The following is a 17,044-nucleotide window of genomic DNA, read 5'->3' as shown; positions in this document are numbered from 1 at the left end:
CTCCAGCACTTACTAGAGATGCCAGGAAGGCCTTGGCAGACATCTTCAGATGCTGGGAAATGTCTATATCTATGAAGAACAAAATGGTGCAAGCAATAATATTCACTGTGGCATTTTGTGGAACTGAAAGTTGGTCTTTGAAGAAGCAGGTCAAGAAGAACATTGATGTTTTTGGACTCTGGTGTTGGAGAAGACTCTTAAGAGTACCTTGGACAGCCAAGAAAATAAACAAATGAATCCCCAAATAAATCAATGCAGAGTTCTCAAGGCTCAAATTGTCATCTTTGGGTATATTACACAAAGACATACAGTATCTTTCTGGAAAAGGCTTTAATGCTGGGAAAGATAGAAGGGGAAAAAGGATGACAAGCAGCAGGATGGATAATTCAATAGTAATAAAGAGCTGTTGGAAGGCTTGAAGGAGCACGTTGGGTTGTCAGCCTTCCAAATAGCGTCCAAAAGTAAATCAGAGTCCAAGGCAAAGTATTGCTCAAAGTTCCAATTTATGAGGAGAGCCATGTTGGCACATCTGGGAAAACCCAAATCTGAAAGCTTCCCGATTTTCCCCACCCAGTTGAAAGTTCAAGATCTTTTCCCCACACCCACAAGTCCATCACATGGTCCAGTCTCCCACTGCCATGCTGGCAGCTTCCACCCATCCAATTCCAGTCAAGTGCAGAGGTACAGAGACAAAGGATGACCTCGGCTTTCTCGAAAGAATTTTGTTATGGCTACATATCATCTCTCATTGCAATCCTCCCTCCCATTTTCCCACAATAGAAAACGCATAGCAGAATAATAGAAAGTGTGGCAGGCCAAAGACCCGAAAGAAAAGATGGCTGCGGGACTGACAGGTATGGAATGGAACAGATACACCCTATATTGGAAAGGCCGCATGGGGTGGTCTAGACTGGAGAAGACCCAACTGAACTCCATCTCCAACTATAGCATGACTGTGGTCCATTGCTTCTCTCGTAGGCCAGCCTACCTCCCAAAGCATTGTGGAAAATTGGAGGATCATCAGAAAAAGTGGGGCATATATCTAATAAACCCTCTACAGGGCTGCTTTGATCGGGATTCAGAGGGCTTCTCTCCGCTTTTCATTCTAGCGGCATTAAAGTGAATTCAACCATTCCTTAAATGCAGCCCCTGTCATGTTTGGAAGCCTGGAAGAAGAGATCTGAAGGACTTTGGCAGGAACCAAGGCATCCTCCAAGGGAAGGGATGGGCACCAGTTTCCAGTCGCTCAGCCATGGGAAAATGTGTGCTTTGCACCATTTCTTGAACTTGGCTTTGGCAGTGGGGCTGGAAGAGAAGTGCTATTTGGGGAGGGGGGTGTCAAAAAAAGTCAAGGTGGCATCTTCAGCCATGCAGTCAGAACCCTGCCCACATTTCTGATGTGCCCTCCTGTTGTTTTATTTTTTATTCCCTCCCTGGGGCCTTCCCTAAAACAGCTGCCTAGATTTGGGGGCACCTGGAGCTCCTTTCTCACCATCAGTGCCATACAGGCAGCATTGCAATTGTTTTGAAGTTCCTCCAATTAACTCTCCCTGGTTAGCTTTGCTCAGCTTTAGCTTTTAGTCAAAGAACAAGGCAGGAGAAATGAGTTTCCACTGGCTTTTCATTATGTATAAAATATCAGGCTGATAACAGGATAAGGAGCATCCCTAACAATGAGGGGGAAATCAGCCCAGGGCAGAGGACAGGCAGGGTCGTCCATTCCTCGTGAAGGGGGGGAGCTGAAATTAAACAGTCTCAGTTCTCTCAGGGGGAGGTTCCTGATGGGAGTCGGGTTCGTTGCAAGCAACTAAGCAACCCAAGTTACTTTATATGGTGTTATTGCTGTTGAAGCTCATTTCTGTGGAGTTTCAATTTGGCTTGTATAATGCAGCCTTCCCTGACCAAGTGTCCTGTTGGACTACAACTCCCAGAACCTCTAGCAAGACCAAGCATCACTAATGATTCAGCACACATGAAGGGTGTCAGAGAGGGGAGGTTAAAGCAACCATTCAGGAAGTCCTAATTGACAGTCGCACGGCTTCAATGACTGCTGTGTAAGAAGCAATGAAATAATACAAGTCGTATTATTTGTGGAAGGGTGTAAGAACCACACACTTTTCCAGGAAAGCTCAACATTTGTCATCTTTGCAGAATAATCTGTTATTAAGCACTTAGGAACACTGAAGACCGATTACAAAGCATTCATATCTGCTTGTGCAACAGTCGGATAACTTCTGCTGGAGTTCTACATTGAATTGTACTATAGCACACGATCTGGTTCAGCTCAATGTTTCTAAATCAAAAACCAATCATTTGTATTTAAGCAATGTATTACAATATTTCTTTCTGACATCACTGAATCCGCAGTGTGACATTAAATTCGGTGGAATTCTAATAGATTTGCGATAAGTCCTATTTCTAAAAGTGAATAGAATAGAACAGTGATGGCTAACCTTTTTGCCATCGCATGCCAAAAGTGGGGGGAGTGCAGGGGGGGTCATGCCCGGGTGTGCCCACACCCATAATTCTATGTGTGTGACACACACCCCACACATGCGAGGGCGACCCCTGCTTTTTGTGTGCGATGGACCAATTTTTCGTTCTCCCCAGGCTCCAGAGGCTTTCTCGGAGCCTGGGGAGGGTGAAAATGGCCTCTCCCCTCCCCCGGAGGCCCTTCGGAGGCTTCAGGAGGCTTCCTTGTAGCCTCCGGAGGGCAAAAAGCGGCCGAAAATGGAGGGCGAAGTCTGCTAGCCAGTGTGCACATGCGCACTGGAGCTGACAGGGCAACAGCTCACATGCCCTAACAAATGGCTCCATGTGCCACCTGTGGCACGGGTGCCATATTTTCACCATCAGAGGAATAGAAGCTGAAAGAGACTTGGAGGTCTTCTAGTCCGGCCCCCAGCTCAAGCAGGAGATCCGATACCATCTCAGACAAGTGACTGTCCAGTCTCTTCTTAAAATCTCCAGTGTTGGAGCACCCACGATTTCTAGAGGCAAGCTGTTCCACTGGTTAATAATGGTTAAATGGCTTTTTTTCTTCCAAAACAATCTATGTATTTGTCTATGGTTGCTGTAAGGTGGGTATTTGTATGAAAGAGTGTGTGTTTATATGCTGTTGTGTTTCTATATGGTCCTCTGCAAGAGCAGAAACCTGAATTACTTTAAGAGGAGTGGACTCTAACCAGCTGGGAAGTCATCTAACTCAGCTTAAAGTAGCTGAGATTGAGAAACGATGGTATGGATGGCATACATGAAATAAATGTATCACATGCTTCTACTATAAATAGAGTACAGTAGAGTATATTGTTATATTACATTCGGCAAGTAAGAGCAGTGCTTTGATGAAAAGGGAGCAGCAGAATTCCCACCCCATGAAGCTGTTAGAAGCTAAGCTCAGTTCAAGGGAGTCTTTACATTTCTCTCATGTGTCGTTTCCTCTGTTGACAGTCATTGTAGTTTATTCTGCCAGACTCAGACATTCACATATGCCCAATAGTTTAAATCTGTTGCAATACACTTGCTGTGTTTGAGAGCAAACTGCTGTGAATTTGGCATTTTCTCTGCAAAACGGTGAGTGAGCTGCATAAAGAGGGGAAGCCAAGAGACTTATAAACCTACCTACTTGGGAATTGAGTATTAAATGATGCACCTCTAGAACTTCAGTCCCCTCCTTCCCTTGTTCTAGGGGGTTGAGTGGAGAAACTTGACAGGTGAAGTCCACATAACTTGAAGCTGCCAAGACTGAGGATCCCCAGATCTCACAACAGATCTCTTCTGTCTTCATAATGGCTAAAAACAATACTCACAGAGTTCAAAATCCCCCCATTATCCCAGGCTATTATTACACACTTAGAAATTAGTAGTTTTGTCTCCATCCAATGTTGGTTGATTTATTGCCACTACGATCCTTTCTGATGAGAAGTTCCACAATATCCATGTTGCATTTTATTCATTCATTCATTTATTTTACTTACTTATTTACTTACATACTTAAAAGATACACATGGCCATCAATCTTAAACAACTCTGGGCAACTGATACCAACCATAAACCAAGAAATAAAACAATCATAAAACATAAACCAAAACTCTGCACCGTAACCATCCCCCCTGGGGCACCTCATGAGCAGATTCAGCTCATCTCCTTCCATGCTTTCTACCCATACAATCCCAGCATCTCCCTAAAAGGCCGGAAGTGAGGGTGGGGAGGGCTGAGGAATCATCAGCGGGGGGGAGGGGTTCCACAAGATAGGGGCAGCCATGGAAAAGATGGGTCCTATTAGATAGCAATGGCACTGAGACTTATATCCCACTTTGCACTGCTTTAAATCCCTCTCTTAAGTAGTTTACAGAGTCACCATCTTGCCCCCAACAATCTGGGTCCTCATTTTACCCACCTCATAAGGACAGAAGGCTGAGTCAACCTGGAGTCTGGTGAGAATTGAACTGCTGAACTGTTGGCAGCCGGCAGTCAGAATAGCCTGCAGTAGTGCACTCTAACCACTGCGCCACCGTGGCTCAGGTGGCACGATTTCAGGGAGGAGACCCTGAGAATGCTCACCCCACCCTATCTGTTCTCATGGGAAGGGAAGGTATTCTGCAGTCCCAAAACGGCCTTCGGATCAAGTGGGATTGTCCCTTAGGGGTAGTTACAGGTTTTATCAGTATGGGGCCTAAAAATAATGACAGTAGAATTTACTCTTGAGTATATGGATGAACATGAATATTGAGTGATGCTGTGAATCGGGAGCCATCCAGAGTGGTCCTGCTTTTTCCACTCTGCCCTGGATCCTAAAATAGCACCCTCAGTTCACTATCAGCACATTTCAATGATTGGCCCTTCTGGTGGGTATCCCCGTGTGCCAGGAGTTGCTGACATCTTTAACATCTTAGACTGCTGCCCATAACACACACTTTCCCTTAGCTCTTGGCATTCAGAGATCTGATGGGTAGGGGAGGAAAATGTCAGTTCAGTCCCTAGAATCACAGAATAACAGTGATGGGAGGGACCTTGGAGGTCTTCTAGTCCAACCCCCTACTCGAAGCAGGAGACCCTTGACCGTTCCGGGCAAATGGCTATCCAGTTTCTTCTTAAAAATCTCCAGTGACCCACAACTTCTGGAGTCAAGCACTGATTAATTGTTCTCCCTGTCAGCAAATTGTTAAATCTAAATTTAATATGAATTTAACTTCAAATTTAAATGTAAATAAATTGTTAAAGTTAAAACAGTTAGATTGCAGGGCCTGGTTCTATATTTAATATGATAAATGTGGACTAGAATATCCACGTCTTGCTCAGTAGTATTTTTATTTCTAAAAAAACTTCTTTCTGCAATTGATTTTGTAAAAATCGAACGTCAATACATGGTATCTGCAAGTGGGTGGCTGGTCATTTCAGATGTGCAGTTATTCAAAATGATTTTTGTTTTCTAAGGAGTCACCTGGGGATTTTCCTGAAGTTTTGCATTTGTTAAAACTTCGCTCCAGAGAAAGATATTCTGCGTGTTTAAAAAGTAACTTTATCTTTCCTGGAGTCCCCAAATGCTTCAATTTGGCCAAGTTATTTTCCAGAGCTGGGTGCTGAGGGGGAAAACATTTCTTGCCTCCTTTTCTTCACAGCCCCTGCTGCCAGTTTGCCAAGGGCAAAGCGTCATTCTTTGTTTTCTCAACAGCAGTTTGAAAAAGCTCTCTTGGTGTGCGAATTTATTGGCACAGAGAACAATTCACAGAAAGGATCAAACTGTGACTTCAAAACAACCACCAAAACAGCAACTCTCAAACTCTTCCAGCTGAGGCACAAATTCTCCTTTGGATGAGTTCACACACGACAACATCCACTATGTTCTGCTGTGCTTCCTCGCTAGATGTCCTGAAATATTTAATTGGAAATCTTTGGGTCAGTTTTGTTTCCAGATCACAATCCTGCATGTTTACATTAGTTCTCCCACTCACCCACTGCCTGGACTGCATAAAGTCCTCTTTGTCATCGTGAACTAGCAAAACCTTAAAACTTGCAGTATCCCAAGATTTGTCTCTTAAGCAACTCGTCCAGGGAGCAGAAACCCACCTGCCCTTACCTGGTGTGCAAAGGCTGTACTAAGTGTCACCTTTTCTGGTGACCCACTTGTGATTCTTCAGAAAAAAAGCTCCTGCTAAGACTTGAATCATGGAATCATAGAGCTAGAGGATACCTTGGAGGTCTTCTAGTCCAACCACTGCCGAAAGGCAGAAGTCCTTATTTCATCCCAGACAAATGATTGTCCAATATTTTCTTGAAAACCTCTAGTGATGGATGTCTATGGAGGTTCTCAGTCACGCAGACGGTTGCCCCAAAGTTGCTTTTTCAAGAGGCAACTGGACTTTCTGTTTTTTCTTTGAAGGCGTTTCGCTTCTCATCCAAGAATCTTCTTCAGCAGAGTTCCAGGAAAGCAGAGCTGAAGAAGCTTCTTGGATGAGAAGCGAAACACCTTCAAAGAAAAAACACAAAGTCCAGTTGCCTCTTGAAAAAAGCACCTTTGGGACTCCAGCGATGGAGCACCCACCACTCCAGAAGACAAGCTGTTCCATTGATTGATCTCACTGAGAGGAAGTTTCTCTTTAGTTCCAGATTGAATCTCTCTTGGGCAAACTTCTACCTATTGGTTCTTGTCCTACCCTCAGGTGCTTGGAAGAATAAGTCAACCCCTCTTCTCTGCTACTCCTCCTCAAGTACTGGAAGACTGCTGTTATGTCACCTTCTCTTTATTACACTTTATTATACCCAGTTCCTACAACCTTTCATCCTATGCTTTTGCCTCCAGACCCTTTATCGTAAAATGTTGTTGTTGTTGTTGTTTTATTATTATTATTATTATTATTATTATTATTATTATTATTATTATTATTATTATTATTATTATTATTATTATTATTATGTTAATCTTTGGTGAGATTCACAGCCTTTGGGGCTGGTTGGTAGCTCAACAGCTTGAGTCCTAACCAAGGACCTAGGAACTGTTAAGGTAACATCAGAGGATATATGTTATTCCAAGTAGGGAGGTTTTTTGTAGAGTCAGAATGTTCAAGTCAGGTAAATTTAGAATTTCCAAATAGCCAGGTAGCCCTTTAGGTATTGTTCCAAGGGCTCCAATTGCAATCAGGACAACACATGATTTCTTTTTCCACAGTCGCTCAACCTCAATTTGCAAGCCCCGGTATTTTGTGATTTTTTCTTGCTGTTTATCTTCAATTCGTGCATCACCAGGTATTGCAATGTCTATTATTATTGCATCAACAGAATTGTATCACAGTGGCCAGTTGTTTCGCCGGATTTGGCATTAATTACTAGTCGGGCCCCACCCAGGGGCCTAGGACGTCGTAATGTATTTTCGTAATATGTGTGAGGATCCAAGCAGTGCGGCCTTTTGCATTTGACTGATGGTGATTTTGTCAATTTTTAAGTGTTTTAAATGTAATTCCAGTGCTTATGGAATAGCATCCAATGTGCCGATTACCACTGGAATTACCACTGCTGGTCTGTGCCATTATCGTTGGATTTCAATTTTTAAGTCCTGGTATTTCGTGATTTTTTCATATTCCTTCTCGGCGACCCTGCTATCACCTGGTATTGCGATGTCTATGATTGTAACCTTATTTTTCTCAACCAGTGTGATGTCTGGTGTATTATGCGCCAGTATTTTATCCGTTTGTATGCGAAAATCCCACAAGATCTTGACCATCTGACCCTCGACGACTTTTTCAGGCTTATGTTCCCACCAGTTTGTTGCTGTTTTAATATTATAATTTTTGCACAAATTCCAGTGGATCATTTGTGCTACTGAATTGTGCCGCATTTTATAGTCAGTCTGCGCGATTTTTTTTACAGCAGCTGAGTATGTGGTCAGTTTCATCAGCCATTATTATTATTATTATTATTATTATTATTATTATTATTATTATTATTATTATTGGCACCTCCTTGATCTGTTCAAAATAAAGATGAGATTTAAATCTAATAGGTATATAACAGCTTAAAATGAACATTCTCAATTGTTTTTCTTCCCTCCCAGCCCCAGTTGGGTAATAAATATCAAGGAAAAAGCCCCGTGGAGGGAAGGGGCCTCTGGCAGGAGGTTCCTCACAGAAAAATGGACTTGTGTTTCAAGTGGGAGAGAAACGTCTCTACCAAAAGGGTTTTTCTTTTCAGGAACACAAAATCTGCCCCCCACAAAGTCCTGCAAACTTCTTCCTTCCTTTCCTCATTTCTTACCTATTAGGGGTGTCCACCAGGGGCAGTTTTAAAAATAAACCCTCCCGGCCATGTTTTTGTTTGTTTTACATAAAATGGGCAGTGCTTCTGTTTCACCCTGGCTGCCATTTTGACTCTTTTGACCAGATCTGGTGCTCCTCCCTGCTTCCTAGGCTGCTCTGTAGAAATGGTTCCAAGCAGCAAATCTCAGGCAGCCTCTTTGTTTGAAGAGGAGAAATGACACCTGACGTTCGAAAGCCAAAAGGCTGGGAAAAATTTTTTTTTTGTTTAGCAGATTAAAAGTGCCACAACCAAAGTTGGTTTTGTACTTTTCTATTCTGTCAGAGGAAAAAAAACAGATAGGTGATGGATCAATTCAAACGTCTTGCCAGAAACCCAATCAGGGGTTTCCCCCTGGATGAATTCGCATAGCCTGCTTACCCATTCCTGGCTCCTGAGTTTCAAGCTACCCTGCAAGTCACAAATTGCCCCAGGAGGGCGTACAAATCCCCTACCTGCTGCCTAATGTCCCATGAACTCTTGTCCCAATGCAGCATGGCAATGCTTTAGTGCAGGGGAATTCCCTTCCATACTGCCAGGTAGCCAATCAGAGCTTGGAAATGTGTTCCATAGCTACTAGGCCTTGCATCTTGCATTTCTGGCTACTCTTGCAATTCCAACTTGCTGCTTTGGAGGACTGACTGAATGAGGATACTGCTGACAGATACTGACCCAGAGCTGACCAGGTTTTCAGCTTCACACAACATGTCTGATCAGAGGAGGGCAATTTGATTCACCACTGGAGGTGCGGTTTTGGGTTCAATTTGTTCCTTGCTTGGCTCAGAAGTCCATTCAACGCACTGATCCGGTTAGTACACCCTCTAGTATTGCAATCGATAGATTTTCATTGGGTCTATTTATTTACATTTTTTTCTAAAAAGCATAACAAAGCTATTTATTTTCAATCTTGATTAATATCAGCACTACAGGGCTACGTATCTCAGCCTAGTCTTCTAGCTTGACATAAACTCACAAATGGAAGGCAGGGTTGGAAGCTATTTGACACAAGATTATGCTAGATGATCCTTAGGTCCTTTCCAGTCTGAATTGCTTTCCGTGGTTCCCACTGGTGTCCATCTCTACAAAACTTTCACTCCTTCCTAGAGTTTTCTAGGGAGGGGGTATCCAATAAACAGGCAAATGTTGCTTCCCAACAATGGCTGAGCCGGTACAATATGTTCTGAGGGCAGACCAAATTGGGATGAGAATGTCCTACAAGAGTGGTAAGTGCTAAAGGACAGAAATAGTCTTCACTCGGCCTCCGAATTCCAGTGACTTTAACTCGTGGGGGAGGGGGAGGGAAGTGACCAGACACAAGAACTAGCCCATCTTTGGATGAAAGAGAGCGAGCATGCCATCACCATGAGCCAAACTTCCCTTCTCCTAAAACCCCCCATGGTGATTTTAGTTACAGAATGCGCAGTGTGGAAGAAGACTAAGCAGATAAACATAATAAAATATAAAACAAAGCACCAAATAAAAAATAAATAAAATAAATTAGAACAAAATAAAATGCTAAAAGTTCTCTTTGAGGGTTAACATGCTAGATAAATACAGTCTTCTAACATTCCTGTGTTACTTGACACCAGATACTGAAAATAGATTCAAGAACTGAATTTGGGGTAAAAAACACAGAGCTTCAGTCCATCCTGGATGACAAATGAATGAGAAATGCAGGAAGGAAGGAATCATTTCACGATTAGAGACGGGGACTTTTCTCTGTGTGTCTGTTTGTGTGCTATATATTCTAGTGGTAGCATTGCCAACAATTTGTACTCACTAGGGAGTTTACCTTCATGAAAAGGTAGGCTCATAAACTACAAGTGTGACTTAGCACAGGATTTATGGGTTGGGCCTTCCTGCCTATTGGAGAACAGCCTGAGCCTCTTGATTTCCAGGGCAGCCGGTGGAATCCTGGGTGAAGGGTTCAAGGTTTATAAGTGGCTGGTCAGCCCAAGAGATTCTTAATGGGAAATGGATGTCTGGGTTTTGAAAGGGGGCCTGTGGGGGTGGGGAGATTCTGAAACAACCGAGATGCTGCACCTTCAGACAGACACAGCCAAGGTTCCAGGGGTAAAGAAAAGGGTGACTCGCTCTTGGGGATGGTCTCCCAGGCATCCAGCCCACCCCTCTTCCCAGGGGAGGCTTTGTTTGAGCAGCTCCAGGGTCTGGGGGGCCTGGGTGGTGGGGATGCCTGTGCAAACGCGGGATGGCTTTAATTGCTCTCCTTTAGCTCATTTTCATTGAAAAAGACTCTCTTTGAGCCTAATCAATAGAGCCTCGTCCATCGATCGGCCACTTTTCATTCGCCAACCTCCTTTTCCTGGTCCCTTCTTGAGGGGTGGGGGAAGGTCCAACGCCATACATGGGAAAGGGAGAATCCTGTCGTCACTCCCCCCAGGTGTTTGGTTCCAGGTGGGGCAGGGCCCATCCTGGGCTGCTTCTGGAGATGCCCCGAGAAACCGCTGACCGGGGTGTGGGGGTGTGGGGTGGGTGTGCTTTGGATCCGCTCCCTGGAAAGCCGCTGCCGGTCGCTGTCCGCGGTGCTGAAAGGCCTCGGCCGTTTGGGGACAGCGATCTCTGGCCGCGGAGACCTCCGAGGCTGAGCGAGAAGGGACCAGCAGCCCAGCCGTCGCCCTCGGCCGGAGAGCTCTGCCTGCCCCATCCAGCAGAAGCCCGCCTCTCATCGCCACGCGGCCGCCCTTCCCGGAGCTTCTCTCGTGAGGAAGCGCCGGCTGGAGAGGCCGCCGGAGGGAAGGAGGGAGGGAGGGAATGGGGCCCGGATCGATGGCGAGAGACCGGGATTGATCGGCCGCTAAAGCGAAATTTATTGGGGTCATGCTTTGATACGGTGCTGATCCCGCAGTTAAATGGGGGACATTCGTTTCCAATCGGAGGCGCTTATTAAACTTCCAGGGTCTCCGACGGCGCTGATTTATGGGCCAATCTCTGTCGGAGAGCCCCTCCGGAGCGGCGAGGGAAAAAGCCTTGGCGGGAGGGGGCGGGGGCGGCCACGGGCAGGGCCTTTTAGCCAGGAAAGACCTGGTCATCCAGCCGGTGCCTCTGCCCTCCCGATGGAGCCCGGCGCGCCTTCTCGTGAGGAAGCTGAAGCGACAATGTGCTCTTCCCGCCTGAGATCACCGGCCCAGCGGTTTGTTCTTGGCAGCCCCCTCCGATTGGGCTGGTCTTGCAGGGTGAAGAGTATTTGATTCACACCACCAGAAAGACGGAGCCTTTTGTCCATCCCAATAAAATCTTTGTCATATTTGGTCTTGGAACTGCCTGGATTCAATATAGAATTTCTTCAAATGTTAGTATATTGTTGTTAATCTTAGCAGGGTGATAACTCGGAGAAATAACAGCTGCAGCAACAACAAACAACAACAAACAACAACAACCATAATCATAATCTACAATATCATGATTGAGTTGCCAAAATCATACATTGGAAGCTTTGCCAGAAGTTTAGGTTCTAATACAGTAAAAACTACTAGGAGCACCAAACTGACAACGTTCTTGAAAATGAACAGGTCGTCTTGTGGGAATTTCAGATCCAAACAGACAGACATCTGGCCCACAACATGCCTCACATCACTATTGTGGAAAAGAAATTAGCCCCGTTCATTGATATTGCAATACCAGGTGATGCACGAATTGAAGAGAAACAACTAGAAAAAAATAATGAAATATCGTGATTTGTAAATTGAAGTTGAGCAATTGTGGAGGAAGAAATCAATGGTTGTACCAATAGTAATAGGGGAGCAATACCCAAAGGGCTGCCTAGATACATGGAATTTCTGAACTTATCAGACCTAAATATTCTGACTTTTTTGGGGGGGGGACCACCTTACTCGGAACTGCCTATATATTCAGCCGTTACCTTAACAGCTCTTAGGTCTTTGGTCAGGACTTGAACTGTTACGTTTTAACCAGTCCCAGACAGTGAATCAAACTGAAGATTAAATCTTAAATAATAAGGGAGGTGGTACAACAAAGATGATAAGGGGTCTGGAGGCTCAGCCATATGATAAACGGTTGTGGGAACTAGGTATGTCTACTCTAATGAATAGAAGAATTTGGGTGACATCATAGCAGTCTCCCAATTCTTGAGGGGCTCTTACATAAAAGAGGTGATCTACAAAGCCCCAGAGGGCAGGAGAAGAAGGAACGGGTGGAAGATTATTAAAGAAAAATCCAACCTAGAAGTAAGGGAGAAAATTCCTGACAGTGAGAAGAATTAATCATTGGAACAGCTTACCTCTGGAAATTATGGGTGCTCCATTACTGGAGGTTTTCAAAAAGAGACTGGGCAGCCATTCGTCTGGAATGGTACAGGGTCTCCTGCTTTAGCAGGTGGTTGGACTAGAAGATCTCCAAGGTCCCCTCCAATCCTGTTATTGTATGGCTCCCCAACCCAGCCTCAGCCTCTGTGGCAATGTTTCTCAACCTTGGAAACTTAAAGATGTGTAGACTTCAAGTCCTGGGAGAAACTGGCTGGGAAATTCTGGAAGTGCTAAATCAACCCATCTTCAAGTCGCCAAGGTTGAGAAAAACCACTCTGGGTAAAAACGTTCCTTCTTCTGCATCCCAGAGGATTCCTCTTTCCTTCACGGGTAATGTCCCCCGTCCCAAACCCCAGCTAAAGAATCTAGAAGGCCCTTTGTTCTGTGGGATTCCAGCATCCAAGGTTTCTGCATCAGCCTCCCCACAAACATTTTCAATGTGCAATATTCTTCCCCCAGCCGTGAGAAGGTTCCTAGTTTATTTATTCTCCCATGAACCAGAGGATTGGGTGCTGGGAGGGGGGAAGTGTTCATCTTTGTGAGACCACCAGGTACAGTTCTAAAAGGCAGCCAGCAGAAGCAAACTGGGGAGCAAATCCCAAACCAGTCCAGTATCCCAGCCTCAACCCCAAGAAGCAGAAGGTTCACTGGAGCCGGAGGAACAAAGAAGGACCTGGTGAGATGGTGCACCTGCACACAAACCTTCCCCCACAAAATGTTTGTGGGATAGATGTAGGTGCCACTCGCTCATTGTGTCTGAGGCCAAAGAAAGCCCTTCAGAAGGACCAAGACAAAGCCGGTTGACCAGAAGCCTTAAGGGTATTGGACTGTCTTGGTTGATGAGAAGAACATCAGTAACAAATGATGCCAGTGGGCTTCATGATGTCTCAAGCTCATCTTGAAAAATCCACCAGGGTTCTTTTTTAATTTGTATCTTTGCCTGTTGTTTTTTCTTTCTTATTTTTAAAATAGAATTTAATTTATTTGCAAGGCACCCAAAGTTGTCAAATTTGGGAATACATTTAATGTAGGCAGGTACCTGTTAGAGTATCTTGTGACAGTGAGTTTCTTAGGACAGAAACAAAACAAGGTATATTCCTTGAGTATAACCGGCGTTGTGTTGACATGTGCCATCTCCTGCCACATTCTTTCCAGATTAAGAATTTGGGAGCCTGTCTCTTTCCTTCCAGTCATTCAAAATCTTTTAGGCTTAATGTGTCAATCTTCCAAGCACCAAACCCAGCTGCTCCAAAATAAAGAATAGAAAGAAAACATTTAGCCATCTCCTCAACCCTCTCTCACCACGTATAACCACCCCAACCCTCTTGCACTGGATGAGCATTGAGTTTTAATTAGAAATTGTTACAATTAAACCCAACACACACGCACGTGTGCTCACACGCCTTAATTACATCTGATTTTTAATTCCGAATCCGTGTTTACACAGTAAGCGAGATGTACCTCCTGATTAGCCCCAATACTCTTTATACTGTACTAATTATGTAAATTAAACCTAATTAACTGACAAAAAAACTGCAGTTAATTCAACTGTTAAAAGATATGGGATCGCAAGGAGCTTTAGTGAAGTAATGAAAGGATAAGGAACGGGAGGCACCTTCCTGTTTGCTCGGGGGTGGGGGTAGAGAAAGGACCACTGTCACTCTGGTCTATGTGGGCCTCAGCCCTGGTAGCCAACAGGTGGGGCTCCACCCTTGGCTTCTCCTTTGGATGCTGGGTGGCTTTTTCCAGACAAAAACGGGAAGCAGAGAAAAAGGGGGTGGAGGAGCTGCAAAGATTTTGAATTCTTCTTCCCTTAAAATGGGCTTCTTTGTTCCGTCTTCTTCCTTCCCACATGCATGTATGTTTTAGTTGGCTCCCAGGCTTCTCCCTCGATAGGATGATCTCAGCCTGTAGCAGAACTCTTAGAAGAGGAAGAAACAAAACCATGAAACCCCTCCCCCCCACTTCATCCACATTTCTTCCTGCTTTGGAACATTGGGCCAGGGTTGCTAAAGATCCATAAAACCTACATATTATACTGTCCGCCAAACTTTATTTCCTCTGCATTCCTAACAAAGTGTGTGCGGGACATCAGATTACTGTATTAGGTATGTGTGTGAGAGAGAGAGAGAGGGAGGGAGGGAGGGAGGGAGGGAGGGAGGGAGGGAGGGAGGGAGAGATCTTTCCAGCTCTGAGAAACCGGGATGGTCCAGAGAGGAGAAGAGCCATGCTACCTTAGAGGGAGCAGCCAGGTTACCAACATCGCATCTTCCTTTTAATGACCTTCAGGTGAGTCTACAGCAAGGAAGAGAAGGGCCTTTGGGAGCTGCCTCAGGTGTGGAGGTAACACATCGAGGACCTCAGCAGCCGGGAACCCAGCGAGGCCGGACGTCAGCCGTGGGGCGCTTCAGCACTGGGACAGCGACATCCGTGGTTCGTAGGTCGGCTTGCCTTCTAAGAATCGGCCGCGCTCAACTTCCCGGACTGGGTCAAATCACGGGCCTCTCCTACCTCTTCCAGGCCGGAGTGGGCAAGGCAGCAGCCCCCCCCCCGGCGTGCCACACTAAGCCCCCGAAATCTGAAGGGGCACACTAAGCCCCTTCAGCTTTCCAGATGAGACTCGCTCCTCTTGCAGGTTCACCAAAGCCCAAATTGAGCAGGTTAGTTCTGCTCAAGTTGCAGTTTCTTTATAATAACGTTGTGTTGCCTTCTCAGATCTTTGTGTTTTGATGGGATAAATATATATAAAGAGCTAAATAAACCATCTTTAAGCAACGAAACAAGGAGCGCTTCTCACCCACCCATTTTTCTGAAGTCTGCTAAAATGGCTAGTACGCTTCTCTTCCTCTCCTGGACTCCGAAGGGACACGATCCCTTCGGCGATTGTCCTCCTTTAAAGGTTCACCTGAGGCAATCAAGAGAAATCTGCGAGCAACTTCAACAATCGCTCTTTGATCCTGCTGAGAGGACAAGGTTTTGGTTATTGTATGCTTGGGATTAGAGCCAGCGCAAGTTTTAATAACGCTGCGCCTTAACCTGCTTCCTTCGGCTGCTCCGACTCCAGACCTCGTTTCTGCTTATCCATTCTTTGGAAGAGGCCTCCCCAGAAAGCGTTAGACTCAAAGATCCCTTCCTTTTTTAAGCTCTTTCCTGGCGGCTTGTGGTCAACTTCCTTCCATGTTAGAAACTTTTCCTCCCCCTTCGTCTCCCCCTCCCCCACTTCCTGGGGCTGCTTTTGCAATTGACACTCTGGGCTAACAGACGGGTCTAATATCCGCAGCTCTGCAGAGGTTAAGAGGCCTGGGGCGAAAGGCGCGGAGAGGGGGAGGACGGGGAGTATCTGACGGGTGGAGAAGTCGGATTAAATACGGCGCTTTGCAAGTATTTACAATTACATTTAATCTCTGTTTCACACGTTGTTTGTTTGTTTGTTTGTTTGTTTGTTTGTTGTTCTTTAGTACAGCCATTCAGATTTCGGCAACCCACAGGCCACTCAAGCCGGTGAATAACGTAGAATAAAGCGGGAAGCGAAATGATATTCTTTTTTCAAATCAAAAATGCATTCCATCAAATTCACATCAAAAAGAAAACGCTCCCCTCCCCGCTCTCTTAGATTGCCCGTGTATTGAACCAGGTCTAAAGCTCCCGTCCGCTACCCGCTTCTGCGCTCGGATCCTATGCAGAGGATTCACCCTTAAAGATCCCGGCCTGGGTTGCAGTCCGCCACAAACGTTTAATGCTGTAATAGTGGCTATTAAATATTTAACCACGCATTTGTTTGAGGGGGGAGCGAGGGGGGCAGGTTTGTGGGGAGTTGCGGGAGCCGCTGCGCCCGCCGAAGGAAGGAGAGGCTCGACCGCGGCTCCGATTACCAGGGCAAAGTCTAATTAAAGGCCAAGGATGGGGAGGGGCCGTCCTCTGACCGTCCGGACTCGCAACATTTATTGGTCACAAAGCAGGATTCAATGTGTCTGCTTTAAATAATTAAAAGCCGAGGAATAATTACCAAATCGCATTGTAATTACGGCGAGCTATCCGCTCCTGGAAAGGGGAGCGCGGTTCGGGAGGCCAGGCCAGGTTACACAGAGCTGCCTCGCAGGATTATTCCAGCTCACCTTTTATGTGCCGGAGGGGGCCGGAGGGAGATTTGGATTAAGGGGCGGGCAGGGGAAGTTCCTCGCACCCATAAGCAGGGTGGGTCGAGGGTCCCGAGCGTCGCGGCTGTTCTCCGCCCAGAACCGCCTGGAAGAATCGGTTCAACTTGCACAAAAACAAGGAAAACTCCTTTAATTGTCAACCCCCCCCACACACACACACCATCTCCCACAATACACACACAGGCACAGAGACAGAGCACGCCGTTGCCCTCCGAATTGCCGTCCTCCTCTTAGCATTTAACGAATCCTGCCATCTTCAGCAAAAATAAAATGATAGTAACGACATAAACAATAATCATTGTGCTTTTTAAATCC

This window comes from Natrix helvetica (assembly GCF_964273705.1).
Source record: "Natrix helvetica genome assembly, chromosome: 12".
NCBI classification, from domain to species: Eukaryota; Metazoa; Chordata; class Lepidosauria; order Squamata; family Natricidae; genus Natrix; species Natrix helvetica.
The sequence above is the reverse complement of the archived record's forward strand: the minus strand, read 5'-3'. Positions refer to the sequence as shown.